The sequence below is a fragment of the Phyllobates terribilis genome, unplaced genomic scaffold, assembly GCF_046119375.1.
Source record: "Phyllobates terribilis strain yellow unplaced genomic scaffold, ASM4611937v1 Scaffold_11__3_contigs__length_659146591, whole genome shotgun sequence".
Classification (NCBI taxonomy): Eukaryota; Metazoa; Chordata; class Amphibia; order Anura; family Dendrobatidae; genus Phyllobates; species Phyllobates terribilis.
This window is the reverse complement of record NW_027362771.1, coordinates 28,501,127-28,528,506: the sequence shown is the minus strand read 5'-3', so window position 1 is coordinate 28,528,506 and position 27,380 is coordinate 28,501,127. Positions and strand designations below refer to the sequence as shown.

The 27,380-nt window shown below is 43.3% G+C and overlaps 1 protein-coding gene across 3 annotated transcripts in view; it reads right to left on the bottom strand.

Moving 5' to 3' along the window:
• Positions 1 to 27,380, bottom strand: part of CPLX2 (complexin 2) — a 408,616-nt gene that overhangs the window by 2,939 nt on the left and 378,297 nt on the right. The gene's annotated exons all lie outside the window — the stretch shown is intronic.

The following is a 27,380-nucleotide window of genomic DNA, read 5'->3' as shown; positions in this document are numbered from 1 at the left end:
ATGCACCACCGAAAACAATTTTTTTATGCTGCATAAAAGATAATTTTACCCGATGAACGAACGTTTTGCTCGTTTATCGAGTGATTGTCAGCCTGTTTACACTGCAAGATAAATCGCGAAACAAGCGTTTTTAACAACACTACTTCACGATTATCTTTCAGTGTAAAAGCCTTCTAAGTGTCCAAGGTAAAAAGATTTGCAAATTATTTCATATCTTCCAAAAAATATTATAAAGTAAGAAAAGCAAGTACCAAAGCTTACACAATAAAATAGAAAGGTTTACATGCTTGGTCACTGTATAACTGCTGAGAGATGTTTTTTTTGATTCTCGTCAGGGGTTGTGTTGTATTCTAATACATATGTCTATCACATGCAAAGTATCTAACTGGCTAAAAAACCTACAAGTATATGTGTGATCCTCAATATACTTGGTAATTTGATGCCATCCAAGATATCTATGTCAATAATGCAACAGTAAAAGAAATGTTAACTGAATATTTTCAACCTCAGTCATTGGAGCTGCTACATTCAGTCATATGCCCTTAAAAAACACCTGAAAATGGCTTTCATATGTAGTTTTACATTTTTCCAGTAGGGCTCCTTTAAGATAGATAGATTTTATGATGAACAAGGTGTGCTTAATATGTGTAGCTGTCCGGGTTTACGAGGTATAATGTAAGATCGTTCAGGTAGTGTGATCTAATAGCGTTTGATCTTGTAAAAGTCAACTCTACGCCTTTATTTTATTCTGTTTGCATCACTGACAATGAAAAAATACATTTACTGAAAAAGCAGATGTAGAAGCTTCAAGTAAAGTTAGTAAAAAGATTCTTCAGAACATTGTAATACATTATACAGATGTAGTATTTATTAACCCATTCCTGATATCAACCATACATGTTCGTGTGTGGGAGTACAGATCAGACTCAGGAGCTGCGCCTGCACCATACTGGGCAGATTACAGCAGTGATCGGAGCTGCCCCAAGGGCACACAATACCGGGTGCTCATCAACCCCCTACAACGCAATGACAGCTGGATGTCCTGGTAAAGGTCTCCATAACTGACCTGTGCTGTTGTGTCGCCTAGTCAAAGGAAAATGTGGCTTTAGCTATGTACTGCAATACAACTGTGCATTATATAGATCAAGCGATCAGATGATCATAGGTACAAGATGTAAATGAAAAATACTATGAAATAAAAAAACTACCTCCTTTTTTTCTCAATAAAGACATTAATAAAATAAACATATTCAATATTTCTGTGTCTATAAAAGTCTAGTCTATCAAAGTATAAAATTATTTAACCCATGTGGTAAATGTTATAAAGCACCAAAAATCATAAATGCCATTTTTTCGGCCATCGAACCTCCACAAAAAAATTACAATAAAAAGTGCTAAAAACATTGTTTGTACTCCAAAATTGTATCAATAAAAGCAGCTAAAGCCTAAAAACAGCTAAAGCCCTCACACAGCTCAAATGACAGGAAAAAAAATATTGATCTCAGAAAACGGCAACACAAACAAAAATGTGTTTTTTTTTATTTGGCAAATTTCAAAAATGTTCCAGTACACCATAGGGTGAGATGAATAGCGTCATTCAAAACTACAACTCATCTCACAAAAAACAAGTCCTCATATGGCTATGTGGGCAAAACAAAAACAAAGTTATGGCTCTTGGAATCAGAGGAGGGAAAAACAAAAGCTCAAAAAAGAAAATTTGCTGTGACAATTCCTTTTTAATGTCTTAAGTGTGCTGAATAAAATAAGAAAGAATCATACTTACCTGGCGCTGCTTCTCCACTGGCGATCTCGTGACTTAGTGTTGTGCCTCTCATGGGCTCAGGCCTTCTCAGTTCCATCAGGCGGAACAGTAATTTCATAGAGAGTACAAGTATTTATTGAAATAGACATGTAATAAAGCTAACAGGTTCTTTTTAACTCCTTGTGGGATAGTCTGCATAACTTGGAGATACCTTTCTGCAACTGACACAGGCAAAATTTTCATAAGGAAGGCAAAGACAATTTTTTTTAACAATCCCTGCCTTCTTAAACGCTATATAAATGTTTTCTCAATAATTGCCATGTATACAGGTCAGGAGGCTGCAATGCTGATTATCTCTGCAGTCTAAACAAACACACAAACAAAAAATAACGCTACCATTAGCACAAACTATAGCTGTTACCCCATCCCAATTACCCAAAGCTATACAATACTTACCTAATAATCAAGAATGGGGCTATTATATTGGCACTTTGTGCTATTGAAAATAGAATAAATGTGAAAATAGAAACTTATTTCCTATTTCTTTTTCATCACCAGGTATCAACAAGAATAAAAAAAAACACATAAATGGCCTAGAAGTCTGATGTACAGTATTACAAAAAAAAGCTGCATTTAATATTCAAACAGAACAGTCTTGATGAGGGGGCGTATAGGAGTCAGACACTCCTGATTCATTAAGATGCTTACGCTTCACCACAAATCTTACTCCAGTCTGTGACTAGAGTAAGATTTCTGGGGTAGGGAATGTAATATAGCTTGTCATGAATTGGAAAAGTTGTGCAGTCACACTTCCAACGCACCCGTTACTGCCCCAGCTCTGCCTATTTTGGTGGAGATGGGAGAAAAAGGCAAAAGATGCAACATTTTTGTGCAACTTCACTTGATGAATTAGGTTTTATGGCTTAAACTGTCATTAAAATTAACAAACAAGAATTCTCCTTTGTCGTTAGCAAACAAAAATGGCCAAGTCTTGAACTGATTTATCTTTGGTTTCTATCATTGCACAAATAGAACACATTATTGATATGGTCTAATAGCTTGTTTGTAAATGAGCCCATTACAAGTAGAACCAAGTATCATTTGGCTCCAGAGTCATCTCTATATGTGATTGTCTTCTGCTGGGCCTGGACCTATTATTGAGACAGAGTGCTTGGTTTACGGGGGAATTCTTTGGTATTTTGTGGGGTAGTTTTTACAAAGTGTCAGGGACGGCACCAGCAGGATCACACAATATCCCACCGCTGCCACCAATTTGTCAGGGATTCCACCCACACACAGTCAGGAATGACACTGGGGAGATCACACAATATCTCACCGTGCCGTCACGCTGTCCGTATTTTGTCCGGAGTCGCGAGCACGCGATCCAGACTACTCTCTACGTAGGTATCGGTAAGCGACCAGTGAGCGTATGGCGCAACACCCTGGGTTTCACAGCCTGGAATCCGTGTTTAACGCCCTTCGTACGGTCACTGTCAGCTTCATGATAGCCCAATTATTAATACTCTCTGCCACCACCAGCCGAGTTTTAAATATAATACAGGCCTGGCCGGACGCCTGCATTTTGGTAGCGTATATGGCTTCGGGGGGAGGGAACGATTACAGAACAAAAGAAACAGAACTATTAAATTTTATATTTAATCCAAAAGGGAGGCAGTGTTTAGGAAAAATATATACAAGGATGTTACAAGGGAGACATTAAAATACATAGGCAGTTTCATAAAATAAACAGGAGGAAAGAGAAGATAACTTACTTACACTATACGATCGCGGAGACGATTCTGGAACTCACAAGATTTCATATTTCATATCGGAGACAGTGCGTCTAGAAATTTACCTTTGAGGCTTGGGAAGCAGCTTCAACAGTTACACGCAAATTAGTGCAAGCCTGCGTTTTAATTACCTCCTGCGTCTTTCAGAGACAAGATACTTGCTTCCTAACGAAGTTATAACACTCCTTGGCTGGCCTTGTTTGCATAAACTATTTCCCATGCGTGTGCTAATTGTGGCTTTTGTGCTGAGCAGAAGGGGAATAAAGGAGGAGGGTAAACATCTATGTCAGGCAGATATGGAAGAACATTTTCCTGATATTAATATGTTCCTGACACAAAGCTTAAGGAAATCTGTCAGCACTATGTTAACCCCCAAACTATATATATGTATACATAACTCTTGTAAAGACAAGTCTTGTCATACATTAGCTAGCTAGTCTGTTCCTCCATTACCAAGAAATTGGCATTTGAATAGATTTTCAAATGAGGTTGAAGAGCTTTGGAAGTCTGGAAGCACTTTCCAAGTCTCTGTCACTCAACTCTATTCCCCACCTAGCACTGTCTTCTCCTGCTTGACAGACAGCTTCTTTGCTGTGTGACTTCAAGCAATGGAGCAATCAGTCAAGCACGAGAAGGCAGCACTGGGTAGGGAAAAAAAGTTGGTAAATCAAAGACTTGAATAGTGCTTCCATTTGTCCAAAGCACTTCAGCCTCATTTGCATATCGATTGAAAAAGCCAATTTCTCGGTAACGGAGATATGGACTGGCTAGCTAAACATATGGCTGACCTTGTCTTTGCAAGAGTTTTACGGGCATGTAAATAGTTTGGGGCTGAAGTCCTCCTGACAGATTTCCTTTAAGAGCGCTATGAGTTAGGAGACTAATTGAGTTGCGAAATTTATTAAGCAAATTCAGTAATTATTGACAATTAATGAATTATGTTTGACATGTCCATGATACTCCCTTTAGATAAATGAAATATGTATTTCAGAAACATTTTTGGACATAAGAAGCAGAATATTCCATCATCCAAAGAAACTCCATGTCAATAGTGAATAGTCAGTGCACATATACTGTATTTGGAACGATCAATCAAACCCATTTGGAGGAATATAATTTGCACCTCCACCATACAGTACACAGAATCTGATGGAAAGATTTCTTTCTTTTATGAAGAATATTCTTTATTTATCTGATATGGTGGAATTTGAGAAGGCCAATTTATTGTCTGTTATCTCCCCTATTTTCCTGACAGGATATTAAAGATCTATGTCCTTCTGCCCACCTTGTGATTAGGTGGAACATCTGGTGAGGGAATGAGCTGCCCAAGGGAGATGATAGATAGGGCTATGACTGAGTTTTCTAATATTAAGCGATTTGATGATAACATTGAACTTTCTTAAACCTCTTCAGTGACAACATACATTTGGTCTCCCAAGGTCAGAGACGAGGGATAAAAGTATGTTACTTGCCGTCAAGTTTGTTTAATCTCGTTCCTGCAAATTTACTGATATAATTTCTATGAAAGAAGTAGGAGGAAAGCTTCTATGCTTTTATAAAGAAGTTATAATAAAGACGTAAACTGTTTCTCTTCACGGATGTTCCTTTATTAGGATGATGGGATGTACAATTTTGGCGAGCACACAAAATCAGATATGCAATGAAAGATTATTGAATGAAATGAATTATATGTAATGCAATGCCAAGAGAAGATAAGCTGGCAGACACGTCAAACACTGCCTATCACATAGTATTAATTATGGAGACACAGAATCTGTTTTATCAGCCTTACAATCACATAGAGGACATTAGATGTCAAGAAGTAAAAATGAAGTTCATCTACAGGGAATGTATTGTCTTAGAAATAGTTTAAGAGAACCTGTCAACAGGATTTTGAGATGTAAAGTAACAACATGGCAGTAATGGCTCTTTAAATTGATAGTTTTGGTGAAGAAATCTGCTTTGTTGTTCTTGTTTAACCGCCATTTGAAGTTTTCTGCTAATTAGATTTTGGTGTACAGGGGTTGGTCTGTACTCGGGGTCTTCTCCTGTCTGTGATTCCCTGGCCCCTCCTCCTGCCTCTGGTTTGTGAATGACAGGTCACTGCTGAGACTTCAAACAGAGGAGGCAGTTTATTCATAGATCGGAGGCAGGTGGAGGGGCTGGGGAATCACAGACAAGAAGGAGAAGACCCCGTGTACAGTGCGGCCCCTGTGCACCGAAATCTAATTAACAGAAAACTTAAAATGGTGATTACAGAAGAACCACAAAGCTGATTTCTTCACCAAAGGTATCAATGTAATCAGTGTTACAGCCCCTTTACTGTCATGACTTTACATTACAAATTAATGCTGAAAAGTTGTCTTAAAGGGTTTTTCCCTTTCAAATATTCTTTTTCCATGAGCTCAGGAAGACAAACAATTGAGCTTTTACTCATCCCCTTCGGGTCCAGCGCTACACCTCACTGCTGCTCTGGTGATGGTGTACAGGTTACATTGGTGATGTCACGTCAACATTTACATGGGAAATGACTGTTCATTGATTCCTAATCATTGGTGCATTTAAACATGTCCAACTCCTCCACTCCTCTTTTGTGCAAGAACCCTTCCATAACAGCAGCTTTTTCAGGTGTTTTAGGAGGATTTGCCATTTTTTCCCACAGGTCTCTTTTTTAACTGGGAGCCTCCTGGATGTGCGAGGACAGTTGGCATAATGTGTTAAAGACCATGTAAACCAGGCTGAACCCCTATCTTTGATGAAGGCGCCATTCCAGCGGTCTTGGCACTCTCTCGCGTGACATTGTTTCTGGTTTCACTCTATTCTCTGTAGTTGACATATGGAGGAAACAAGAGGGCAGCAGCAGCTGTCACTTCCTCCGAATGTCTTGATTTGTTCGAAAGAGGGGAGAGTAAATCCAGCGTTGATTGGTCACAGGTATCAAGTGACATAATAATGTCACGTGAGTCTCGGGAGAGCCAATGCTAACACCACTGCAATGGCTCCAGCATCGGAGGGGAGTATAGATTTTATTATTTTACTGGGGGGGGAAACATAGGGATTCAGAAAGGGTTGTCTGAATAGTGGACAACTCCTTTAATATTAATCTATGGGAATTAAAATGAATCTCAGTTATCCATCTGTTAATTTGGTCTACAAAAAGACCTTCTCGACACCTTGTAGTCATATCAGTCTATTCACTCATGTTTAAAACTAAATGTACATATGGCAATTGCAGTTCTGCGGAATAAGCAAATTGTCCTTTCGCACAGCATTAAAAAGGCAATTTGCAGAGTAAAACATGTACAATTGTAATTATCGAGCTTGTCTCTGATTCATGCTGCCCATGAATCCATTTGTATATGGTCAAATTACATTAAAATTGCCATTATCTTCTTAAATGTCTAATTCGAAAATCAGAAGACTTGTTAACATCTGACTGTTTATGAGGAAGTGAAAGAGTTACAAGCATATGGTACTGCATAAAGTCAGAGACGGGAAACGACTCAGAGGCTAATCAATTATTAATTGGGCAAACCCAGTGCGCAGACTGCCAACTCTTTACAGAACGCTGAACATTATGATAAAGAATAGAAATAAACAAAGCAATAAGGGGTGGGGAAGGGAGACTGATGTAGAGAGCTGTCGCGGGAACTCGTCCCTTCCAGGCTTAATGTACATTAGGAGTAAACAGGTTGTAAATATTGTATAGTGTGAGACGCGCATGATGAAAGGATCCGGCGAGAGATGAACACGACAGTGCTGAGCCGCGATTTCTGATGCACAGACACAAACGACTTCTCATGTTCCAACTCACCGCTCCCATACTGATCTTTGTCTCAGGGAGTTCAGAGGCTGGCATTTCGCAGACAGCTGGTTCACAAAGGTAGATTTTGATAGACTGCTTGCACTCTCTGACCTCATATTACACAGAGGCACAAGCCTAATTTTAATAGCACGATAACATTCAAGACATCTTGCAGAAAACTATTGAAAGATAAAGCTTGCTGTTCTTGCTCAAGTGTACATGTCATGAACGCATCATTTGTATATCATACACTGGTAATGGAAAAATGATTTCAAAGTGCATAACCTCCATATAATTCAGATTATTTGCCCTCTTTTCTAAGGGCATTTTATATTTGAATTTTTTTGCCCAAGACCTGGACATCCCTTCTAGGGTGACCTAACTCCAGTTCCAACAACCATGAGAAGTTCAGGTGCTGATTTCATATTATTCATTTATTTTACTTGCTTATATAGTGCCTTTAATTCCACAGCACTTTACATACATCATCATCACTGTTCCCCTTGGGGCTCACAATCTAAATTTCCTACCAGAATTTGGAGTGTTGGAGGAAACTGGAGTAGTTAGAGTAAATCCACAATGAGAACATACAAGCAAGCTCCTTGCAGATATTATTCTTCATGGGATTTGAACACAGGACCCCAGAGCTACAGTCATGGCCAAAAGTTTTGAGAATGACACCAAAATTATATTTTCACATGATCTGCTGTCCTCTGGTTTTTATTAGTGTTTGTCTGATGCTTATATCACATACAGAAATATAATTGCAATCATATTATGAGTACCAATAGGTTATATTGACAGTTAGAATGAGTTAATGCAGCAAGTCAATATTTGCAGTGTTGCCCCTTCTTCTTCAAGACCTCTGTAATTCTCCCTGGCATGCTCTCAATCAACTTTTGGACCAAATCCTGACTGATAGCAGTCCACTCTTGCATAATCAATGCTTGCATTTTGCCAGAATTTGTTGGTTTTTATTTGTCCACCAGTCTCTTGATGATTGACCACAAGTTCTCAATGGGATTAAGATCTGGGGAGTTTCCAGGCCATGGACCCAAAATCTCTATGTTTTGTTCCATGAGCCATTTAGTTATCACCTTTGCTTTATGGCAAGGTGCTCCATCATGCTGGAAAAGGCATTGTTGGGCGCCAAACTGCTCTTGGACGGTTGGGAGAAGTTGCTCTTGGAGGACATTCTGGTACCATTCTTTATTCATGGCTGTGTTTTTAGGCAAGACTGTAAGTGAGCCGATTCCCTTGGCTGAGAAGCAACCCCATACATGAATGGTTTCAGGATGCTTTACAGCTGGCATGAGACAAGACTGGTGGTAGCGCTCACCTCTTCTTCTCCGAATAAGCTGTTTTCCAGATGTCCCAAACAATCGAAAAGGGGATTCATCAGAGAAAATGACTTTGCCCCAGTCCTCAGAAGTCCACTCCCTGTACCTTTTGCAGAATATCAGTCGGTCCCTGATGTTTTTTCTGGAGAGAAGTGGCTTCTTTGCTGCCCTCCTTGAAACCAGCCCTTGCTCATAGAGTCTCCGCCTCACAGTGCGTGCAGAAGCACTCACACCAGCCTGCTGCCATTCCTGTGCAAGCTCGGCACTGCTGGTAGTCCGATCCCGCAGCTGAAACAGTTTTAAGATACGGTCCTGGCGCTTGCTGGTCTTTCTTGGGCGCCCTGGAGCCTTTTTGACAACAATGGAAGCTCTCTCCTTGAAGTTCTTGATGATGCAATAGATTGTTGACTGAGGTGCAATCTTTGTAGCTGCGATACTCTTCCCTGTTAGGCCATTTTTGTGCAGTGCAATGATGGCTGCACGTGTTTCTTTAGAGATAACCATGGTTAACTGAAGAGAAACAATGATACCAAGAACCAGCCTCCTTTTAAAGTGTCCAGTGATGTCATTCTTACTTAATCATGACTGATTGATCGCCAGCCCTGTCCTCATCAACACCCACACCTGTGTTAATGGATCAATCACTAAAATGATGTTAGCTGCTCCTTTTAAGGCAGGACTGCAATGATGTTGAAATGTGTTTTGGGGGTTAAAGTTCATTTTCTGGGCAAATATTGACTTTGCAAGTACAGTAATTGCTGTTAAGCTGATCACTCTTTGACATTCAGGAGTATAAGCAAATTGCCATTACAAAAAATGAAGCAGTAAACTTTGGAAAAATTACTATTTGTCTCATTCTCAATACTTTTGGCCATGACTGTACAAGGCTACAGTGCTAACCAATGAGCCACCATGATGCCCTATGTTACAGCCGCAAAAAAAGCAAAGTGACTTATCTGTCACAAACATAAGAAATGTCTATAGGCACTGGAGAGCCCCATTGTCAGATAAATATAGAAAGTCACATCTCACATGAGTGCTTGACCTTCCTAAAGTAATTCTCCCAGGTTTGCAATCAGTGGCAGACAGACAGAAAAAGGCCCCTGTCCAAGAACAGTAAATGGGCCCTTTGTAATACAGTAGCTTTGTCTATGACGGAAGCAACTCGCTGCTTCATAGGTGGAAGTGGGTACCTTTACCTCTTGGGCCACAGATTGCACCAATTGAAAGCTGAGAGAGGAGAGAGAATAGCATAGTCTTTGAAGCAAAATATGATCTCTAGTTCAGCAACATAATTCACTCATTCTGTGCTTATTATAAAGTTAGTTAGAAATATCGAAAAATATTTTTAATTTGAGTATGGAGTTCTGCTACAGATGGTGAGGTCCAGACATCATTCTGGTCTGTCTGATGAGGCCCATGTAGAAAAAGTAGGAGAAGCCCTGACTAGTACTGTGTAAGCCTTTTCTGCTATTAGCAGTGGAATATGTACATTTCCAATAAAAGTATTACACATGAAAACTATTAGACTTTAAAATAGTGAACGTATATAAATACTGTAGTAGAAATAAACCATTTTTCTATTTTAATAGTTTTTTAAATGAGGTTTATCCGTAAGGAAGGAAGGAGCACTACTTACCACTGGAATCCATTTCACTCCAGCTTTAATGCTTTTGGTCGAGATCGGAAATGATGACATCATGACCACCAGTCAACTGACCGCTGTGGCCATTTATTTTTATCAAAAATAACTGAACAATATTTATGACTATTGTTACTTGGATCTTATAAAGGTTTTTGGAGTTTTTGGCTCAGGCGAAACTAGTTAACAACACCTTATAATGAGGTGGGGTGGACACAAAGGCGGATACAATGGAACTTATCCGTGAATGCTAAAACCAACTTGTTCATGTGTCCTCCAACATGTTCACATGTGCTCGCCTTGAGTTTTTCCAGTTTTGATACAATTTTACAGTATTTTTCTTATCTACGGGTAGCAATCTCCTAATGTGAATTATATTTCCCAAATGACTTTTTAAACATTGTCTAAGCCCTTGGACACGGTTGGATTGTAAGAATAAATGACAGCAGATGTTCCATCTGTTTCTTTTAATGAAAGTTTTTTTTCCCCTTCGTATAAAAATTGCATAAATGTATGCCTGGAAGTAAGTAAATATTAAAGTTAAATATTTGAACAGAATTTCGAAATTTCTCTATTTAAATAGCAATTGTTTGTTCTTGTAGATGACCTTCAAGTAAAAACTGCAATGAAAGTCTCATGTTCAATAAAACATGAAATTCTGTACAGCAGGACGCATACTCTCTTACAATCTATCATGAATGCTGCAGCCAGGATCATGTTTCTGTCCACCCGCTACATTGATGCTGCCACTCTGTGCTAGTCTTTGCACTAGTTGCTCATTGGCTACAGAATCCAATATAAACGTATCACTCTACACACAAAGCACTCCACAGTTCTGCACTTCTTTACATCTCTTCCTTCATCTCGATCTACCACCCTTCCTGTGCTCTCGATTCCAGAAATGACTTAAGACTAATAACCTCCAATTCTCGTTTCTAGAACTTCTTTCGTGCTGCACCAGTTTTCTGGAATGTACTCCCCTAGACAATCCTGTTAATTCCCAGTATCTAGAGTTTTAAGTGTGCCCTAAAAACATATTCGTTTAGACTAGCCTATTACTTCACCTCATTAATCAAACTAACTATCTCCTGTTCTTTCTTCCACGCATTCCATAGCACTTTTATCTGTACGTGTACATATAGTGACTGGTGACTGGTTCATGCAGCGTTAGTTGAAATGCGCTATTTATTATAATGATGCCTGGACCTTACACGACAAGCACATTATTTTACCTGTTGTGCCTCCCCTATTTCCTTATAGATTGTAAGCTTGTGAGCAGGGCCCCCCACTCCTCTTGGTAAGTGTTGAATTATGTGTTACTCAGTAATGTCTTTATTGTCTGCATATGTCCCCTGCTTTCCTTTACCTGCTGTGTAAAAAGAGAATTACTATAGCTAGAAAAATTTTTTAGTTGGATTATATTTGCCACTTTTTGTTTATTAATTTAATGCTGGGTTCATTTAAAGAGAAGCTGTCACTTACTCAAAAAAATTAATAAAATATCTTGTAAAAATCCCTGAGATTTCCTGATTCTGACACTTTTTTAATTTTGTGTTGCATCGCTCCATTGCACAGATATTTACATTTGTTGCTTTCGTAGCGCAGTATGTGAAATCTCTGCTTGCCATCTAACTGCACACCCCTTCCTCCCTCCCAGATGCTGTCAATCACAGCTCAGCAATAAAATTAAAAAATCCTTATACTCACCTCTCCTAAGTGTCACCCACTGTAATCCGTGCGAGCGCTCACGCCGAGGAGAACAACTCCTGCAGTGAGCGGGCCCCGGAGCTGTGCTCAGTGATTGACAGGGCACCCCTTGTTGAGCGCAGCTCCGGGGCCCGCTCGCTGCAGGAGTCATTCTCCTCGGCGTGAGCGCTCGCACGGATTACAGCGGGTGACACTTAGGAGAGGTGAGTATAAGGAGTTTTTTATTTTATTCCTATTTTTACAGTTGGACACGGCGGGAGTAGACTACTACTCTCATCATTGACCCTGCTGTTGCTGATCGCAGCGCCGGCAGGGATCTATGATGAGAGCAGCGTTCAGCACCCGGTGCTTGGGAAGAGCGCTGTCATCAGTGTGCGGGACGTTTTGCAGGAGGTGCAGCAGGTAAAAACATTCATTTGAATGGGTCTGAGTGTACCAATGTCTCTGGTACGTGTGGAAACTGTCATCGCATGTACTGACGTGTGAAAGAGCCCTTAGTATGTGTCTGTGTGTGCTTGATTGTGACACTTCCATGGAGCCCAACCTCAGGCTGAGCTTCATTGAATGACTAACATGGTAGCTGCACCTGGCAACTAGTGCTGAGTGAGTTTGGTCGGATAAGGTGTGATCCCAGCATGCTCGGGTGTTATCCAAGTATCTTGTAGTGCTCTGCTAATATGCTCGAGTCCCCGGGGTAGCATGTTTTGCGGTGATAGACAGAAGCAACACATGCAGGGATTACCTAACAAACCGGCAATTCCTGTATGTGTTGCGTCTGTCTACCTCCGTAAAACATGCTACCCCGGGGACTCGAGCATAGTAGCAGAGCACTACAAGATACTCAGATAACACCCGAGCATGCTGGGATCACACCTTATCCAACCACGTTCGCTCAGCACTAGTTGCCAGGTGCTGCTGCCATGTTAGTCATTCAATGAAGCTCAGCCTGAGGTTGGCCTCCATGGAAGATGTCACAATCAAGGTGCCGGATGTTATTGCAGCACCCTCACCGACCCTATGACAGGAAGCGAGTGGCGGCAGGGAGAATAAAATGTAATTTTCTCCGTGTAGCCAATGCTTTTCCAATAAGCCGTCTAACCAGGCTTTACACCCTATTTACCTGCAGATTACCCCTATATCTGCAGATAAATAGCATTTTTCAAGGTGACAAGTTACCATTAAAGGGACTCTGGCAGTACGGAATGACTGTTCGAAGAAAGTCCTGCCGCTTGGTGCTCCACAGCGCGGCCAAACATGTAATTATAGTACATTATAGAAAAACATAACAAGTAATAAAACCGTTTAGGTGGGCTGTAGTGTGGGCCCCTAGAGTCAGTTCCCCTGGTGGGCCCTAGGCACCCCAGTCCGACCCTGGGTATGGGCATGTGAGAACAATATCTTTAGTTTCACCTTTTTCTAGGTGTAGGATGGCAGCTTTTAGACAAATATACAGGCTAGCACTTTCCCCATCTCAAATTAGGGAAAATATTTTCTGTGATGGCTCTGGTGCTCTGTAGGGATTGCAGTTGGTAGACTGGAAGCCTGACCATGCTATTGTATGTTCGCTTCATTGTATGAGTTAAAGGGATTGTCCAGGTTTGGCATGAAATTCTACAGTCATTCTATGTGACTGCAGACTTGTAAATCCACACATTGCGCATATCAGGATTCTTCGGGGCTGGAGCCTCGAGCAGGCGGTTATGTGACCACTATATCATATGCATAACCCCAGCCACATTCTAACAAGATGTGCACGACTTCGCTCAATACAAGTGAATTGGACCGTATGAGTATCACATATTTGCAGTCACATGACTGCCCGGTCTTGACACCGACACCACAGAATCCTGACAGCGGGCGCTATACGCTTGAATGATATGAGGTAAAAAAAAGCACATGCGTTATATTGTGTTTTTCAGCTCAGAAAACACACTAAAAATGCATATAATCAGCACATGACAAAGTTTTAACAAAACTAAAAACACAATGAAAAAAATACAGGTAATTTGGCTAAATGGTGTTAAAAAGCTGCAGTAAATCAACAGTATCAAAAAGTCACCAAATACTCATCGTGCGAACTTAGTGTACAGGTGCATCTCACTAAATTAGAATATCATAAAAAAGTTAATTTATTTCAGTTCTTCAATACAAAAAGTGAAACTCATATATTACACTGCTCAAAAAAATAAAGGGGACACTTAAACAACAGAATATAACTTCAAGTACATCAAACTTCTGTGAAATCAAACTGTCCACTTAGGAAGCAACACTGATTGACAATCAATTTCACATGCTGTTGTGCAAATGGAATAGACAATAGATGGAAATTATTGGCAGTTATCAAGACACACTCAATAAAGGAGTGGTTCTGCAGGTGGGGACCACAGACCACATCTCAGTACCAATGCTTTCTGGCTAATGTTTTGCTCACTTTTGAATGTTGGTTGTGCTTTCACACTCGTGGTAGCATGAGACAGACTCTGTAACCCACAGAAGTTGCACAGGTAGTGCAGCTCATCCAGGATGGCACATCAATGCGAGCTGTGGCAAGAAGGTTTGCTGTGTCTGTCAGCGTAGTGTCCAGAGGCTGGAGGTGCTAAGAGGAGACAGGCCAGTACACCAGGAGACATGGAGGGGGCTGTAGGAGGGCAAGAACCCAGCAACAGGACCGCTACCTCCGCCTTTGTGCAAAGAGAAACAGGAGGAACACTGCCAGAGCCCTGCAAAATAATCTCCAGCAGGCCACAAATGTGCATGTGTCTGCACAAACGGTTAGAAACCGACTCCATGAGGGTGGTATGAGGGCCCGACGTCCACAGATGGGGGTTGTGCTCACAGCCCAACACCGTGCAGGACGCTTGGCATTTGCCACAGAACACCAGGATTGGCAAAGTCACCACTGGCGCCCTGTGCTCTTCACAGATGAAAGCAGGTTCACACTGAGCACATGTGACAGATGTAACAGAGTCTGAAGACGCCGTGGAGAGTGATCTGCTGCCTGCAACATCTTTCAGCATGACCGGTTGGGCAGTGGGTCAGTAATGGTGTGGGGTGGCATTTCTTTGGAGGGCCGCACAGCCCTCCATGCCATGTGCTCGCCAGAGGTAGCCTGACTGCCATTAGGTACCGAGATGAGATCCTCAGACTCCTTGTGAGACCATATGCTGGTGCGGTTGGCCCTGGGTTCCTCCTAATGCAGGACAATGCAAGACATCATATGGCTGGAGTGTGTCAGAAGTTCCTGCAAGATGAAGGCATTGAAGATATGGACTGGCCCGCTCGTTCCCCAGACCTGAATCCGATTGAGCACATCTGGGACATCATGTCTTGCTCCATCCACCAACGTGGAGGATGCTTTAGTCCAGGTCTGGGAGGAGATCCCACAGGAGACCATCCACAACCTCATCAGGAGCATGCCCAGGCGTTGTAAGGAGGTCATACAGGCACGTGGAGGCCATACACAATACTGAGCCTCATTTTGACTTGTTTTAAGGACATTACATCAAAGTTGGATCAGCCTGTAGTGTGTTTTTCCACTTTAATTTTGGGGGTGACTCCAAATCCAGGCCTCCATTGGTTAATAAATTTGATTTTCATTGATGATTTTTGTGTGATTTTGTTGTCAGCACATTCAACTTTGTACAGAACAAAGTATTCAATGAGAATATTTCATTCATTCAGATCTGGGATGTGTTATTTGAGTGTTCCCTTTATTTTTTTGCGCAGTGTATATAGTCATTATTAACAGAGTGATCTATTTCAAGTGTTTATTTCTGTTAACGTTGATGATTATGGCTTACAGCCAATGAAAACACAAAAGTCATTATCTCAGTAAATTAAAATAATTAACAAAAAACACCTGCAAAGGTTTCCTAAGCGTTTAAAAAGGTCCCTTAGTCTGTTTCAGTAGGCTCCACAATAATGGGGAAGACTGCTGACTTGACAGATGTCCAGAAGGCAGTCATTGACACACTCCACAAGGTCCCAGAGTTCAAATTTTCATTTGGAAATCAAAGTCCCAGAGTCTGGAGGAAGAGTGGAGAGGCACACAATCCAAGCTGCTTGAGGTCTAGTGTGAAGGTTCCACTATCAGTGATGGTTTGGAGAGCCATGTCATCTGCTGGTGTAGGTCCACTGTGTTTTATCAAGACCAAAGTCAGCGCAGCCGTCTACCAGGAAATTTTAGAGCACTTCATGCTTCCCTCTGCTGACAAGCTTCTTGCAGATGGAAATTACATTCTCCATCAGGACTTGGAACCTGATCACACTGCCAAAAGTACCAATACCTGGTTTAAAAACAACAGTATCACTGTGCTTGATTGGCCAGCAAACTCGCCTGACCTTAACCCCATAGAGAATCTATGGGGTATTGTCAAGAGGAAGATGAGAGACACCAGACCCAACAATGCAGACGAGCTGAAGGCTGCAATCAAAGCAACCTGGCTTCCATAACACCTCAGCAGTGCCACAGGCTGATCGCCTCCATGCCAGGCAGCACTTATGCAGTAATTGATGCAAAAGGAGCCCTGACCAAGTATTGAGTGCATTTACTGAACATACACTTCAGTAGGAAAACATTTTGGATTTTAAAAACATTTTTCAAGCTGTTGTTATAAAGTATTCTAATTTACTGAGATAATGACTTTTGTGTTTTCATTGTCTGTAAGCCATAATCATCAACATTAACAGAAATAAAGACTTGAAATAGATCACTCTGTTTGTAATGACTCTATATGAGTTTCACTTATTGTATTGAAGAACTGAAATAAATTAACTTTTTGATGATATTCTAATTTAGTGAGATGCACCGGTATGTGTGCTTGAAAGGGGAAGTTAAAATTACACTTCTACTGCAATGGGGAATTCAAACCTTTTTTGTCACCTGAAGTGCAAAGTGAAATGGTGCCCCCATCCCCACATTGGAGATGAGAGAAGCACCATGTGGATCATCTGCCTGCCAAATAGCTTATCACCTACAATTATCATCAGCGCTGCCTGTGGTGAAGAGCTCATCTCACCTTTCCTCTTGGATGGTGAATCCCTGCCATCTGCTCATGTATTTATATTCTTTATTGGTGTACATTGCTCTGGCATAAGTTACTATTATAAAAAAATAAGTGAAAAAGATGAGAAAATATGTTTCTCAGTTCTGATTTTTACCATATACTTCATACAGGCCATGAATATTAAACTTTTGTGTGAGAAATTGAAGGATCGGATGATTAATTTATGATTCTTTGCTTATATAGCACCCTTAATTCCACAGCGCTTTACAGACATTATCATCACTGTCCCCATTGGGGCTCACAACCTACATTCCGTATCAGTATGTCTTGCTGACCATGGATCATGGCACCGTGTACATCCAGGGGCGATACTGACCCTTAGGTACCCTATGTAAAAAGCATGTTTGGGGCCTCTCACTTCACCAAAGCTGCAACAGCCATAACATACATAACGTATTTTTCGGACTATAAGACGCACTGGACCATAAGACGCACCTGGGTTTTAGAGGAGGAAAATAGGGGAAAAAATGTAAGAAAAAATGGGGTCATGATGCTCTGTTAAGGGGGAGAGGGTCTGCTGCTGACACTGTTATAGGGGTAATATCCCCTAATTCTGTTCTAATAGCCCCCATTCTGGTATGCAAGGCACCCCTCCGCCTGGTATGCTTGGCACCCCTCATCCTGGTATGCAAGGCCCCCCTCATCCTGGTATGCTTGGCACCCCTCATCCTGGTATGCATGGCACCCCTCATCCTGGCATGCATGGCACCCCTCATCCTGGCATGCATGGCACCCCTCATCCTGGTATGCAAGGCCACCCTCATCCTGGTATGCATACCCCTCCTCATCCTGGTATGCATGGCACCCCCACATCCTGGTATGCCTGGCACACCCACATCCTGGTATGCCTGGCACACCCACATCCTGGTATGCCTGGCACACCCACATCCTGGTATGCCTGGCACCCCCACATCCTGGTATGCCTGGCATCCTCACATCCTGGTATGCCTGGCACCCCCACATCCTGGTATGCCTGGCAGCCCCACATCCTGGTATGCCTGACAGCCCCACATCATGGTATGCCTGACACCCTTACATCCTGGTATGCCTGGCACCTCCACAACCTGGTATGCCTGGCACCCCCACATCCTGGTATGCCTGGCACCCCCACATCCTGGTATGCCTGGCACCTCCATCTCCATTACACAAAAAAATAAACACTCCTACTCACCTTTCTTCTTCTCTCCTCCAGCGCTGTGTCCTCCTCTGTAGCCAGCACAGATCTCCCTGTGTGAGCCGTGCATGGCGCAACTGACATGCGCGCTCACACAGGGAGATGCTCTGCTGGAATAGTCACTGCTCCTCACGCAGGGACTGTGTGCGTGGGGAGCAGTGACTGCATGCTCCTGGATAGCGGGCGCACACTGGAGCCACAGAGCGGCTCCTGCTGCCGGGCGGTTGCGTGTGCCCGCTATTAAAGAGCAGGAATATTCACCCCCTCTCCACTCCCATGGGCATTGAGAGGGGGTGAATATTCATGCTCTTTAGTAGCGGGCGCAAATGACTGCCGAGTGCTGCAGGAGCCGCGCTGCAGCCACACTGTATGCCCGTGATTAAGGACAATGAATATTCAGTGCGTGGGGAGCAGTGAATATTAATTTTCTTAAGCAGAGGGGACAGTGTAGGCTGGAGTAGCCGCTGCTGCCTCCTGTACCCCGCTCCTCCGCCGCTGCTGCCCCCCCATAACCCCACCACCCACAGCAACAAGACAGTATAGAATAGAAGGTTCGGACTATAAGACGCACCTCCCACTTTCCTCAAAAATTTTGTAGGAAAAAAAGTGTGTCTTATAGTCCAAAAAATACGGTATTTACAGATGGAGCAATTGTTAACTTGAAGAATTCTCACATGTGCAGATGGATATATGGCAGATCTGGATGCGGACTAGCCCTACTCAATGGGGCTAAATGAAAAGGCCAATAACATTGGAACAATAAGGTATTAAAAAAACAAAACAAACCCAATAATGGCACACTCAGGGGAACACAGAGAATAAAATAAGAACGGAAACTGACCACTTTTGACATGGCAACAGGTCCTTTTAAACAGTAAAATAAATATTTAGAATTTAAAAAAGGTACCGTATTTACCAGTGTATAAGCTGACTTTTCAGCACATTTTTTATGCTGAAAAAGCTCCCCTCGGCTTATACTCGAGTGAAAGTCTCACTCAGGGACCATGCCGGCGCCCTGAGCAAGCAGAGGGGCCCACTCGCTGTCGGGGACCCCAGCATGCTATGGGGCCCATGAGTCGGCCCCCCCACTTGCTCAGGGCCCCGGCACTTCCAATACTTACCTTTCCCTTTTACTCCGCAGCTCTGGCGTCTTCCGTGTCTTCTGACACTGTGACGTGTCAGGGTAGAGGGCGCGGTGATGTCATTATAGTGCTCTCTGCTCTGAGAATCACAGTGCAGAGAGCGGGAAGACGGCGACGCTGAGGAGTCCGGAGCAGAGCAGCAGCAACAACGAGGAGAGGTGAGTATTTGATTTTTTTTCTTAATGAATGGAGCAATATATGGAGCATTATGTGGGTCCATTAATTATATATGGAGGATTATGTGGGGCCCATTATTCTGTATGGAGAAATATATGGGGCCCATTATTCTGTATACAGCATTATATGGGGTCCATTATTCAGTATGAAGCATTATATGGGGTCCATTATTCTGTATGGAGCATTATATGTGGTCCATTATTCTGTATGCATTTCCCACCCTAGGCTTATACTCGATAAGTTTTCCCAGTTTTTTGTGGTAAAATTAGGTGTCTCGGTTTATATTCGGATAGACTTATAATCGAGTATATACGGTAAGCAAAAAACTGCTTTTCCTGTACCAAAGAAAATAATAATCTTTATTTTTATATAGCGCTAACATATTCCGCAGCGCTTTACATACATTATCGTCGCTGTCCCCATTGGGGCTCACAATCTAGATTCCCTATCAGTATGTCTTTGGAGTGTGGGAGGAAACCGGAGAACCCGGAGGAAACCCACGCAAATACGGGGAGAAAATGCAAACTCTTGCATATGTTGTCCTTGGTGGGATTTAAACCCAGGACCCCAGCGCTGCAAGGCTGCAGTGCTAACCACTGCGCCACCGTGCAAATTGGTATCATCAATGGTACCATAAGGGGCCACAGCGATACGCGTGGGGTGTCTGAGTTTTACCCCAACTCTGGTCCTGTATGGGTGATACTCTTAGCCTTGCTGACTCTGTAGATCTATCATGGTATTATGTATATCACTTGAACTGAGGCATATGTAGGAGTCTTACCATGTTCATTACATGCATATCTTGATGTTTTAATAGAACCCTATAGAGTTTTTAGTGCCTATATACAGTCATGGCCAAAAATGAGACAAATAGTAATTTTTCCAAAGTTTACTGCTTCATTTTTTGTTATGGCAATTTGCATATACTCCTGAATGTCAAAGAGTGATCAGCTTAACAGCAATTACTGTACTTGCAAAGTCAATATTTGCCCAGAAAATGAACTTTAACCCCCAAAACACATTTCAACATCATTGCAGTCCTGCCTTAAAAGGAGCAGCTAACATCGTTTTAGTGATTGATCCATTAACACAGGTGTGGGTGTTGATGAGGACAGGGCTGGCGATCAATCAGTCATGATTAAGTAAGAATGACATCACTGGACACTTTAAAAGGAGGCTGGTTCTTGGTATCATTGTTTCTCTTCAGTTAACCATGGTTATCTCTAAAGAAACACGTGCAGCCATCATTGCACTGCACAAAAATGGCCTAACAGGGAAGAGTATCGCAGCTACAAAGATTGTACCTCAGTCAACAATCTATTGCATCATCAAGAACTTCAAGGAGAGAGCTTCCATTGTTGTCAAAAAGGCTCCAGGGCGCCCAAGAAAGACCAGCAAGCGCCAGGACCATATCTTAAAACTGTTTCAGCTGCGGGATCAGACTACCAGCAGTGCCGAGCTTGCTAGGAATGGCAGCAGGCTGGTGTGAGTGCTTCTGCATGCACTGTGAGGCGGAGACTCTTTGAGCAAGTGTGACACCCCAGGGGTCTGGTTGCCACAGTGATAGAGATATTATGTCTGAGAGCAGGTGGGAGGTCCTTTGGTCAGGGATCCTGTGCATGCCACACCTCCTGCCCAGTCTTGGGAGGGGAAGAACTTCCCCTATATAAACCCGGGGCTGAAGCAGGGTGAGCAGTCAAGGAGAGTAGAGACAAGAGACAGCAGAAGCAATACTACTACGAGTCAGGGGCTGGCAGCTGCAGAGCTTGCCCTGACTGAGAAGCTTTCTTACCGGACCCGGCGTCCGAGGCTGTGGGGACTAACTCTTACCCAGCAGCAGAAGCCGACCGGCAGGGGATTTCAGGTCCTCAGGCCCAGAAACCCGAAGGCACGGTCACACGCGTGGGACCAGCACCGCCATCGTGGAGCGGAAGCCATTAGAAGGCCCCGAGTCACCGGCCATACGGGTGAGCACCACACGGTACACTCAGGGACGTGGGCTACTTATATCCGCTTCTAGCAAGGTAGCCAGAAGAGTACAGTCAGTTTGGGAGGCCTACAACTCCGCCTGGCCAGGGGAGATCCCATCTGCTCAAGGACTGACCAGGCCCCGTTCACTAGCAAGTACTCCGGGAGGGTCTATCGTTGTTACCAGTAAAGACCCTGAATTACACCGCACCGTCTCTGAGTGGTTCCTGCTACCCCCATCATCCACACCTGCTGCCCTGAGGCCATACCCCTCCCGTTGGGGGTTATACCATCTACGCTGCACCATCCATCCACCGGCCTCAGCGGACTGTCCTGCAGCGGCAGCTCCATAGCTGCATTCAACGGGTGGCGTAGTCGTCCTACATCTACCGCTGTTACATCGCCGCTCAGTTTGACTCCCTGGGCACGGACCGGGTCACCGCCACAAAACTACAACCCTCAAGAGATCCGGCTCCGGGTAAGCTCCCGCATGCGCAACGCAGCGCGACACAGGCCCAGGGGCGTCACAAGTGCTGGTTTCAAGGAGGGCAGCAAAGAAGCCACTTCTCTCCAGAAAAAACATCAGGGACCGACTGATATTCTGCAAAAGGTACAGGGAGTGGACTGCTGAGGACTGGGGCAAAGTCATTTTCTCTGATGAATCCCCTTTTCGATTGTTTGGGACATCTGGAAAACAGCTTATTTGGAGAAGAAGAGGTGAGCGCTACCACCAGTCTTGTCTCATGCCAACTGTAAAGCATCCTGAAACCATTCATGTGTGGGGTTGCTTCTCAGCCAAGGGAATCGGCTCACTCACAGTCTTGCCTAAATACACAGCCATGAATAAAGAATGGTACCAGAATGTCCTCCAAGAGCAACTTCTCCCAACCGTCCAAGAGCAGTTTGGCGCCCAACAATGCATTTTCCAGCATGATGGAGCACCTTGCCATAAAGCAAAGGTGATAACTAAATGGCTCATGGAATAAAACATAGAGATTTTGCGTCCATGGCCTGGAAACTCCCCAGATCTTAATCCCATTGAGAACTTGTGGTCAATCATCAAGAGACGGGTGGACAAACAAAAACCAACAAATTCTGGCAAAATGCAAGCATTGATTATGCAAGAATGGACTGCTATCAGTCAGAATTTGGTCCAAAAGTTGATTGAGAGCATGCCAGGGAGAATTACAGAGGTCTTGAAGAAGGAGGGGCAACACTGCAAATATTGACTTGCTGCATTAACTCATTCTAACTGTCAATATAACCTATTGGTACTCATAATATGATTGCAATTATATTTCTGTATGTGATATAAACATCAGACAAACACTAATAAAAACCAGAGGCCAGCAGATCATGTGAAAATATAATTTTGGTGTCATTCTCAAAACTTTTGGCCATGACTGTACTGTAATGTTTTATTGGTCTGATATATTTATATCTTGCTGGGCATCTGTGTACACATACTTTGGCTAAGGTATTATATGATTTCATACTATGCTTATATATTGATCTAGCTGTTACCCATACTCGCATATGCTGCATGGGCCAATGGGGTATTTCTGTATTGTGTTTGGTTTTGGTTTTAATGTTTTTATGAGTAGCTGTGAATAAAATATTTTTTATAGCAATATATTTCAGGTGTACTCATCACTATTGTATCTCTTTGTTTCTTGTACTATGCGTCTTTGGTACATGATGATGCACCCTAGTATGTCATTTAGGATGTGCTTCCTTTCTTTTTGAATACAATTGGTTACACAAGGAGCGACATTGATGTAACTGTTCAAATATAGTTGTGACCTCACTTGAGCTTATAGATGGATATTGGTACCACGGGGAGCACCAGTGATGTAACTATCAGGGCTGTGGAGTCGGAGTTGGTATAAAATGGAACGACTCCGACTCCTAAAATTGGGTACAGTAATTCAATGCAGTTTGTGGGGAATATTTTTTATAAGAATTTGGGAAAGTTATGAAATGTCCTATAAATGTCTGTCTTATTCCTGATCTAAAGGTCTAGACTTTTAGCTGAGATTAATATGTGCTACAGTGAATTTATCGGTGTCATGGTAATTGAGGAGTCAGAGTCGGAGTCAGAGGTTTGGCTTACCGACTCCACAGCCCTGGTAACTATTCAGATATAGGCACTAACGTCCAGGGGTGGATTAAGAGTAGCAAGGGCCCCGGGCAGTTTAGGAGGCACGGGTCCCCCCCCACACACACCTGATGTATCGCATGTCACATGATCCCCTGTGATAGATCATGTGATAGTTCACGTGAAATTAATTTGCCACAATATTAATATATTAATTATAATAATTTTTTTTAGGCTGTGTGCCCACTATGCTTTTTTTAAGCATTTCCGCAGCAGCAATTCCTCTGCAGAAACGCTTAAAAAACGCTTGGTAGAAGGCCTGCCATGTTCCCCAATGATAATCCGCATGTGCTGTGCACATGCTGCGGAAATTTCCGCTGCGGATTATCATTGCGGAAAAATCTGCAGCACTACCAATTATTTTGCGGAAGTGCTGCGTTTTAGCCACCATTGACTTGCATTGGAACGTACAATATCCGCATCACTACATGTGCACATGCAGATATCATGCGGTTCAATGTGCGGATGGTACCCGGGTCTGGAGAAGAGGAGACTCTCCTCCAGACCGGGGTACCATAGTACCTGTAAAAAAAAAGAATAAAATAAAAAATAAATATTATACTTACCTTCTGATGGCCCCCGGTGTCTTTATCCGATGCGTCCCGGCTTGCCGGCAGCTCACGGTAGACTAAAGGTCCTGTGGTGACGTCATTTAGTCATGTGACGGGTCACGCGACCGCTGACGTCGGCAGGCCATCAGAAGGTAAGTATATTTTTATTTTTTATCATTCTTTTACGGTCACACTCTATATATCCATGCCGGTTGCATGGATTTATATAGTGTGAACAAGTTGTCAAGCACTTTCCAAGTGATGCTAAAATCGCTTGGAAAGCGCTTGTCAACCAGCATGCGGAAATGCATGTGAAGAACGCTTCACTTCCGCTTGTCCCTGGCAGGAAAAACGCATGTAAAATCCACATGCTTTTTTTCTGACAGGGAGATGCAGAAATGCTCAAAAAAATAGGGAGCATTTCTGCATCGTGGGCACATAGCCTTACATTAATTGTATGGCTTAATATTGAGCACACGTAGCCATCTACACACAACAGGAGGCCGCACGTAGCCATCTATACACAGCAGGAGGCAGCACGTAGCCATCTATACACAGCGGGAGGCCGCACGTAGCCATCTATACACAGCAGGAGGCCGCACGGTGCCATCTACACTGTGTGCCGAATCATTAGGCAAATTAGTATTTTGATCACATGATACTTTTTATACATGTTGTCCTACTCCAAGCTGCATAGGCTTGAGAGCCAACTACCAATTAAGTAAATCTGGGGATGTGCATCTCTGTAATGAGGAGGGGTGTTGACTAATGACATCAACACCCTATATAAGGTGTGCATAATTATTAGGCAACTTTCTTTCCTTTGGCAAAATGGGTCAGAAGAGAGATTTGACGGGCTCTGAAAAGTCCAAAATTGTGAGATGTCTTGCAGAGGAATGCAGCAGTCTTGAAATTTCCAAACTTTTGAAGCGTGATCACTGAATAATCAAGTGTTTCATGGCAAATAGCCAACAGGGTCGCAAGAAGCGTGTTGGCCAAAAAAGGCACAAAATAACTGCCCATGAATTGAGGAAAATCAAGCGTGAAGCTGCCAAGATGCCATTCACCACCAGTTTTGCCATATTTCAGAGCTGCAACGTTACTGGAGTATCAAAAACCACAAGGTGTGCAATACTCAGGGACATGGCCAAGGTAAGGAAGGCTGAAAAACGACCACCTTTGAACAAGAAACATAAGATAAAACGACAAGAATGGGCCAAGAAATATCTTAAGACTGATTTTTCAAAGGTTTTATGGACTGATGAAATGAGAGTGACTCTTGATGGGCCAGATGGATGGGCCAGAGGCTGGATCAGTAAAGGGCAGAGAGCTCCACTCCGACTCAGACGCCAGTAAGGTGGAGGTGGGGTACTGGTATGGGCTGGTATCAAAGATGAACTTGTGGGACCTTTTTGGGTTGAGGATGGAGTGAAGCTCAACTCCCAGACCTACTGCCAGTTTCTGAAAGACAACTTCTTCAAGCAGTGGTACAGGAAGAAGTCGGTATCGTTCAAGAAAAACATGATTTTCATGCAGGACAGTGCTCCATCACATGCATCCAACTATTCCACAGCGTGGCTGGCCAGTAAAGGTCTAAAAGAAGAAAAAATAATGACATGGCCCCCTTGTTCACCTGATCTGAACCCCATAGAGAACCTGTGGTCCATCATAAAATGTGAGATCTAGAGGGAGGGAAAACAGTACACCTCTCGGAACAGTGTCTGGGAGGCTGTGGTGGCTGCTGCACGCAATGTTGATCGAAAACAGATCAAGCAATTGACAGAATCTATGGACGGAAGGCTGTTGAGTGTCATCATAAAGAAAGGTGGCTATATTGATCTCTAATTTTTTTTGTATTTGTTTTTGCATGTCAGAAATGTTTATTTCTAAATTTTGTGCACTGATATTGGTTTACCTGGTGAAAATAAACAAGTGAGATGGGATTATATTTGGTTTTTATTAAGTTGCCTAATAATTCTGCACAGTAATAGTTACCTGCACAAACAGATATCCTCCTAAAATAGCCAAATCTAAAAAAAAAAAACACTTCAACTTCCAAAAATATTAAGCTTGAATATTTATGAGTCTTTTGGGTTGATTGAGAACATAGTTGTTGATCAATAATAAAAATAATCCTCTAAAATACAACTTGCCTAATAATTCTGCACACGTGTATACACACCAGGAGGCCGCACGGCGCCATCTATACACAGCGGGAGGCTGCACGTAGTCTTTTATACACAGCGGGAGGCCGCACGTAGCCATCTATACACAGCGGGAGGCCGCACGTAGTCTTCTATACACAGCGAGAGGCCGCACGGCACCATCTATACACAGAGGGAGGCCAAACATAGTCTTCTATACACAGCAGGAGGCCGCACGTAGCCATCTATACAAAGCGGGAGGCCGCACGTAGTCTTCTATACACAGCGGAAGGCCGCACGGTGCCATCTATACACAGCGGGAGGCCGCACGGCACCATCTATACACAGAGGGAGGCCAAACATAGTCTTCTATACACAGCAGGAGGCCGCACGTAGCCATCTATACAAAGCGGGAGGCCGCACGTAGTCTTCTATACACAGCGGGAGGCCGCACGTAGCCTTCTATACAAAGTGGGAGGCCGCACGTAGTCTTCTATACACAGTGGGAGGCCACACGGTGCCATCTATACACAGCGGGAGGCCACACGGTGCCATCTATACACAGCGGGAGGCCGCACGGTACCATCTATACACAGCAGGATGCCGCACGTAGCCATCTATACACAGCAGGAGGCCGCACGGCGCCATCTATACACAGCGGGAGGCCGCACGGCGCCATCTATATACAGCGGGACGCCACATGTAGCCATCAATACACAGCGGGAGGCCACATGTAGCCATCTGTACACAGCAGGAGGCCGCACGGTACCATCTATATACAGCAGGGGGCCGCACGGTGCCATCTATACACAGCAGGAGGCCACACGGTGCCATCTATACAAAGCAGGGGGCCGCACGGTGCCATCTATACACAGCAGGGGGCCGCACGGTGCCATCTATACACAGCGAGAGGCCGCACGTAGCCATCTATACACAGCAAGAGGCCGCACGTAG